Source organism: Tamandua tetradactyla, chromosome 9 (assembly GCF_023851605.1).
Source record: "Tamandua tetradactyla isolate mTamTet1 chromosome 9, mTamTet1.pri, whole genome shotgun sequence".
Taxonomy (NCBI): domain Eukaryota; kingdom Metazoa; phylum Chordata; class Mammalia; order Pilosa; family Myrmecophagidae; genus Tamandua; species Tamandua tetradactyla.
The window spans coordinates 49,472,871-49,480,307 of record NC_135335.1 but is presented as its reverse complement, the minus strand read 5'-3'; positions in this window follow the sequence as shown (position 1 = coordinate 49,480,307).

The following is a 7,437-nucleotide window of genomic DNA, read 5'->3' as shown; positions in this document are numbered from 1 at the left end:
AATTGATTGACCAAGTGTACTGGAAATTTCTAAGGGTATAGAAGACCTGAGGACACCATCCTCTCACCTGACCTAATTAACATTTAGACATCTCACCACACAACAGAAGAATTCACATTCTTTTCAAGAGCACATGGAACACTGGACATTTATTCTGGGTCATAAACCAAGTCTCAATAAAATTATGATGATGCAAGTCATAAAAAGAATGTTGTCTAATCCCAAAGGAGTTAAATGACAATCGACAACAAAAAGACCTCTAGAGAAATACCCAGAGATTAGAAATCAAAGATCACTCTTTGAGATAATTCATGGGCCAAAGAAGAACCAGAAGAGAAATTAGTATGCTGAATTGAATGATATTGATAATAAACTGAAAGTACAGCTAAAGCAGTACTTAGAGGGAAATTCTCTGAACTTAACGTCTATAGTAGAAAAAATAGTTTCCAAGTCTTCAACTTCCACTTTAAGAAACCAAAATAAGAAGAGCAAAAAAACCCAAAGTAGAAGAAAACCACAAATATCAGAGCAGAAATAAATGAAATAGAAAACAGGAAAACAGTACAAAAAGTCAATGTGCCAGAGTCTAGTTCTTTGAGAATATCAATAAAATTGATGAACCTCTAGTCACGCTGATTAGAGAAAAAGGAGAGAAAATACAAACCACCAATATCAGGAGTGAGATGTGATGTCACTAGAGCTTCTACACTTACTTAACGGACCGTAAGAGAATATCACGGGCACCTTGTCTGTGCAGTTCTTTAGATGAATCTATTATCTTGTGTGGCTAATTTTCTCTTAAGCGGATTTTCTCTAATTTGATGTTTAATTCATCTATTTATTCATCATTGTATAAATTTCCTAGAATTTCTATCTGATTCTCTTTAAATCCTCCTGGTCTACTGTAATAGTCTTGCTCTTTAGTCATAATTTACCTTCCTTCTTTTGTTTTTAAATATATGACAGATTAGTATTAAATTGTGAATCTAATGATTTAAAATTGCTGTGGAATTAGCCCATCTTTGCTGTGGGTTGCTTTTTGCTTGTTTGTGCTTGCTTTCACTTATGGTGCTTTGCTTTGTTGTGTGTTTGGAGACTTTGGATTAAACATAACCTCTAGGAATCCTGCAATGGTGATGATTCCTTCCCCAGATTTCTATCTGCCAGGAATAGGGGTCTCTGCGGACCTGGGATATTCGGTCTTTGAGGGCTCTGGCTTAGGATGGGCATCTGAGGCTGGGGGCGAGCCGAGGCGGATACAGCCAGGCTTTGAAAGCCAGAGAAAGAAGTGTGGGTTTGATGTAGGGGAAGGGAGGCTGAGGCAGGACTGGGCAGGCTCTTTCGTGTTCTTCAGAGGCCCAGGGTGGGATCTGGGGAAGGTGGCCAGCGAGGGAGGGAGCGAGTGCCTTCGACTGCCCCAGGCTGGACCCAGTGGTGACCGAGGACGATGTGTCCACAGGAGGGGTCCAGGCCTCCCAGGACTCTGGCTGCCATCTCGCTTTCACTTTTAGACTGGGTTGTGCCTTTTTTTTGGCTTGGGCAGGCACCAGGAATTGAACTCGCGTCTCCAGTATGGTAGGCGAGAGCTCTGCCACTGAGCCACCGTCACACGCCCCTGGGTTGTGTCTTTACAGAAGTTCAAGTCAAAAATGTTCTTTAGAAAACCACTGAGGCATAGGAATGGCAGCCCGTTCAAACCAAAATCCCCTCTGTAACTGCTTGTTGAAGCGCCTTTGAAATCATTGCTTTGTCTTTCTTTTGTTTTGTACAGATGTTCTATTCAACAATAAAAAACGTTTAAAACAACCCTTGAGGCACTTTTCTTAAGTAAGAATCAGAAATGCTGGCTGTTCTAGTTTGCTAGCTGCCGGAATGCAACACACCAGAGAAGAATTGGTTTTTAATAAAAGGGGATTTATTTTCTTAGTTCTTCAGAGGAAAGGCAGCTAACTTTCCACTGAGGTTCTTTCTTTCTTACGTGGGAAGGCACAGGGTGATCTCTGCTGACCTTCTCTCCAGGCCCCTGGGTTCCAACAACTTTCCCCTGGGTGACTTCTTTCTGCATCTCCAAAGGTCTGGGCTGAGCTGCGAGTGCTGAGATGAGGAATGCTGAGCTACTTAGGCTGTGCTACATTGCATTCTCTTTTAAGCACCAGCCAATTAGGTCAAACTTCACTCATTGCAGCAGGCACACCTCCTAGCCGACTGCAGTTATGTAAATCAGCAACAGATGAGGTTCACGTACCATTGGCTCATATCCACAGCAACAAAACTAGGTGCCTTCACCTGGCCAAATTGACAACTAATCTAACTGCCACACTGGCTCTGCGCTCCCACCCCCCACCAGGCAGCCCCTGGGCTCGCGGCTGTTTCCAGCCTTGGTGACCCCCGAGGGCACAGCAGGACAGGTAGGGTGGGGGGCAGGGGATGGGTGGGGGATGGGCGGGGTGGGGGCAGGGCGGGGGCGGGGGGCACCCCTCACCACCACGAGTGAATTCGACCTTTCAGCATGCAGGTGGATTATTTTATTTTACCATTTTATTAAACCTCCTCAGGCCACTTTCAAGAGTACGGAAATCCAAAGATGTAAAACAGGCACTAAGCGATGTTTGCCAAGGTGCGAGGATTAAACGACTGCATTCAGAGGGATTGTTCTGTCCTAAGTACTTTTTATTAGTTTTCCTAGGGTGGTTAAAGTGCAGAGGAAAGCAAACTCGAAGTCTGCGATGGCGTCAGAGCAGATGACCGCAGGGAGAGGGGATTAAAGGCCGGCGCTGCCGTCTCCCCAGGGCGTCCTGCTCCGTGTTACCTGCACCCTCCCCTCGAGGCGTCCACTGCTGTGGCCATGGGGCTGACCCCTGTCCCCACCGCGCCACCCCACACCTGCCAGGGGCTCCCCGCCAATGGCTGAGGGGGGCCTGGGGCTCCCAAGGTGGGACCCCCAGACCAAGGCAGAGCCGCAGGGCATTTGTGGCCGGCTTAGACTGGACTTGGGGGCACAGGGTCAGAGCCACCACCACCCCAGGGTTTGGGGGAAAGGCCAGCACCTCGTGTCACACTGGGGGGGGCTGCCAGACCAGCGGCACAGACGGCTCCTGCCCTCCTGTCCCCTGCCCACCTGGATTAGCCACAGGTGTGTGAGCGGCAGGTGGCCAGTGGGAAGGAACAAGGTCCAAGGAGGGCGGGTGAGGGTGGGTCCTCTGCGTCCTCCTGGCCCCGCCTCCCTGGATGAGGCTGGTACATGCAGTCAGCTGACCAACGGGCTCTGCTGCGGCCTCAGGGCCTCTGTCCCGGGAGTCCAGTCCCCAACTGCCAGGCAGTTGTTTTAGCGACAAACAGCATTATCCCAGAAGCTTGTTTGTGCTCGCCAACACTGGTATGTAAGTCCGTTCTGAAAAAGGAATCAGAGTCAAACAGTGGCTCCATCACTTCCACGCAAATATTGAGTGAAAAACAAGTTCCCACCACTCCTTCAGGCAGAAGACAGACTCAACCCAGGCTGCAGAGCACAACCAATCCCAGGCTGCGTAGGGGTCCCCTGCTGCAGCACGGGGTCCCATGCCCAGAGCTGGGAGATGCCTCGGCCACTCCGGGGCCTGTGAGGGGAGCCCCTCCATGCAGAGGCCTCCAGCAGCCACACTTCCCTAACATGGCCCCAGCCAGGCCCCGCCCCCACACTCCCCTCACCCCCCAGTGACTGAAGCCCACTGTGGGCCTCCACGAGCCGGGAGGGCCCCTGAGCCCAGCGGATGTGGTGAGACGGGCGCCGTCGGCCACCCGGGCCCCGTCCACAGGAGCCCGTCCAGTGCCTGGACCGGCCCTGCCTGGCCCCTCCCACCCAGGACCTAACACGGGGGGCGGCACCCAGGTCATGGCACCCAGGACCTAACATGGGGGGCGGCACCCAGATCATGGCACCCAGGACCTAACACGGGGGGTGGCCCTCAGCGCCGAGGCGGGACGCAGGAGCTCGGGCTCTGCTGCTCCAGGTGACCAGAGCCCAGGGCTGGGTGGGCCACGGCCACGGGGCTGGCCTTGGTGCCAGCGGGTGGCCACTGCCTGGTTCCAGGCCCGCAGGGGCGGTCTTGGTGGGCAGCTGTCTACACTGTGCAGGCCCCGCGGTGGCGTGGAGCTCGCACCGCAGGAAAACTCGCTCTTGCCGGCACCCCATTCCTAAGGGGCCCAGTGCAGAAGCTGGACAGACGTCCACGGGACCCAGATGGACAGGGAAGACACCACCCCCTGCACGGCCATGGGAGGGAAAAGCCAAGAGGCCCAAGGACTGCCGGTGGCCAGGGGACACAGGCCCGGGGGAAGGCAGCCTGCGGCCTCGAGACACTGCGGCCTCGATACGCTGCCTGCCGCACCCCAGCAGCCGGGAAGCGGGGACAGGTCGTCGGACCAGGGTGGGCCGTGGCTGTCCACCGGGGACGGCTGCGGGCAGCGGGATGCGGGGCACCAAACTGGGCAAGCACCTCCCCTACCGCAGCCCCTGCGCGCTCGCCCTGGGCGGTGGGAAGCGTGACCGGGCGCGGCCACTGCACTGTCGTTGCACCTGCGGGACAGGCCACTCGCCCTCGCCGGGGAGCGTGTGGACACGCCGTGGCACCCCCACGGCACACAACACGGCCCCACAGCCAAAGCCACGGATTCTGAGCAGCGCCAGGCTAGTGTCCGGACGCGTGGCGAGGGCAGAAAGCCCGCCCCAAAGGCCATGTGTGATTCCATTCCTGTCGCGCTCTCCAATCGACAAAATTAGAGCTGGAGAAGGGCCGGGGTCACCAGGGGATGCGGCGAGGGGCGGGAGGCACATGGGGGCCTGCTCGGTATTGGGGCTCAGCTCCCAGCCTCGATCAAGCCGGAGGCCACGCAAACTGAACAGACGCAGGCGGATGCCCAGGCAGTGTCACAGCCACAGAGACGTCACAGCTGGGGCTGAGGGCAGCCCCCAGGCAGACTGAGGACCCAGAAGAAACACTGTAAACAGGCCCCTTGAAGCTGTCAGCCTCGGTCAATGTGTGGCCACCCGAGCCAGGCTGCATCCTGCCCCCGGGATAGAAGGCCACGAAGAGAAGCTGGAGGTCACAGAGCCGAGGCAAAAGGCGGGGGTGGCACCAGGGCCCAGCACTGCCAGAAACCCCCGAACACATGGGACGGAGCCTTCCAGCCTCGGAACCCTGAGCCGCAGAGTGCCCGTGCTTAACCAGCCCAGGGCGTGGTGTTTGTCTCGGTGCAGGACACCGGGGCCCTCGGAAAGTGTCTGGGAACCTGGGAGCGTGCTGCCTTCTGGGGCGAAACGACCTGGAGTAGGGAGAGTCTCCTGGGTGCAGGGTCACTGCAGTGGACAGCAGAGCCAGGAAGCAGGACTCGGGGTCAGAGAGGGCATCGGCTTGAGAGTGCAGGAAGGAGCCATGAGCCCCCCGAGGCCGGAAAAGGCTAGGGGCGGGTCTTCCCAAGCCTCCAGGACAATTGTGCACCTGCACCTGGCGAGCGAGGTCGCTGGACCTCTGGCCCCCAGCTGCTGTGTGCCAGGTCACTGTTACAGCACCTACAGGTGCCAATTCCCTGGGGGTCATAAGGATTTCAAAGCCACAAGTGAGAGAACAGAGCGCTGGGAGTGAGCCCCCGGGGTGGGGGTGGGGGTGCTGTGTCCGGCGTCCAGCATGGGCACCCTGTATACAGTGGGGTGTGCCGTGGACCCCACATCCTTGCATGTACTTTCCCTTAGAATGGGAGCTTACTCCCATTAAGTCCCACGGCACCCATTTTGGAGCCGCAGACGGCTGAGACGCGGCCAGTCCTCCCCCTTTCCGCAGCGCGCACCCAGCACGCCAGGACGGCGTGACCAGCCCCGCCCACGGCACCCCACCCCAAGACCTGCGCCTTCAGCCCCCCAAACCCACGGGAGACCCCCGCAGCGCTGTGGAACCCCGAGCCTGCCCCTTTCCCTCAGGATCTCCCAGGGGTGGGTTGTACACGCAGGCCTGTGGCGTGGGGGCCACTTATTTCTCTCCTTACTCAGGGCTGAAGCGACTCACTGCCCGCCCTGCGCGGGTTGCTGGGTTTCCCTTCACCTCCCGGTGTGGTCAGCACGTGGACACCGCCCTGGAGGCGGCCACCTTGGCGCCCCCCTCCTGGGATTGAAAACAGGGCCTTCCTGCGTGCACGCCGCTGTCTCTGGCTGGGGCGCAGCGTTCAGCACTGCCGCCCGTCCCTGCCGTGGAAGGGCTAGAGCGCTTTTCTGTGGCTGGCCTGTGTTCCAGCCAACTGGGGTAGACTGAGTCACGTCCCGACAAAGGCACGTCAGAGCCCTGGCCCAAGCCAGGGGATGAGCTGTTCTGTCACTGGGATGGTGGCGTGGGCCTGGCCGGCGCTCTGCCCTGCCTCAGTTTCTCCCGCTCCCTTTAAGGATGAGCTGCGCCTTCTGACGCCCCGTTCGTGGCGCCTGTTGAAGGTTCTGTGTTGGGGCAGCCACTTCTCTGTTGGGAAAGCGCACGTTCTCCAAAGCAGCGCGAATCCTTCGCCGCACAGTTAAGCGGTTGTCCAACACCGCCTTGCCGAGGCAGGAGCTGGCGCAGCGCACGGCGGAAACGGCTCCAGACAGCTCTGCGCATTTACCGCAGCCCGGACAGGGTAAATGCGCAGCGACGGCCTCGCCAGCTGCTCAGGTTGGAAAGGTCACGTTTGCTCAGCGTTTCAGCGTTTACGAAACTCCCAGCTCCACTCCAGAGACCCCCAGTGTCTCCACTTGGTGACTCAAACTTGACCGCCCCAAGTGTGGGTTTAAAGTCGAGTCCCGTGGAGTGTCGTGAAGGAGGTGAACTGAGGCCGCCCCGTCTGTGCCCCCGCCCCGTGACCTCAGCCTGTGCACCCTCAAGCGGTGGAGGGGTAACTGGTAAAGGGGGGCCGGGCTGTGGGATCACACCTCCCTCGCGGCCCAGTGGGCCCCTGCCCGTGAAGTGGGTTCTGAGGGGAGAGCTGCCCCCTTGGCCGGGGGGTGGGGGTGGGGCAGATTACACCAGGAACGGCTTTGGTTTGCTGTTTACTGTCCCCACCACGGCAGGAGCCTGAAAAGGGGACCCCGAAAAGGGGACCCTGGCGCGTGGTGGGGCTGCGATTCCGACCCGGTCGGGAACGTGCTGTAGGGAGGGCTGGCTGCCATCGTCCCTTTCCGTGGCACCAGCCGCGCGGGGGCCGAGGGCCTCCGAGGAAGGGAGTAGCAGAACGCCCTCTCCTCAGGGGCGCAGAGACCCCCAGCTCCCTGTGGACCCCATCCGAAGGTCCGCCGCCCCGGCTAAGTCCGGATCCTCTTGGCAGAGAGGCCGCACTCTGCGCCCCGCGCCCGCCGCGCCTCTGAGCCCGGAGACGCCCTGAGAGGGGTCGCCCTGCAGCAGCCGGGTGCGTCCAGACTCCGCCTGCGCTCAGCCCTGATGCGGC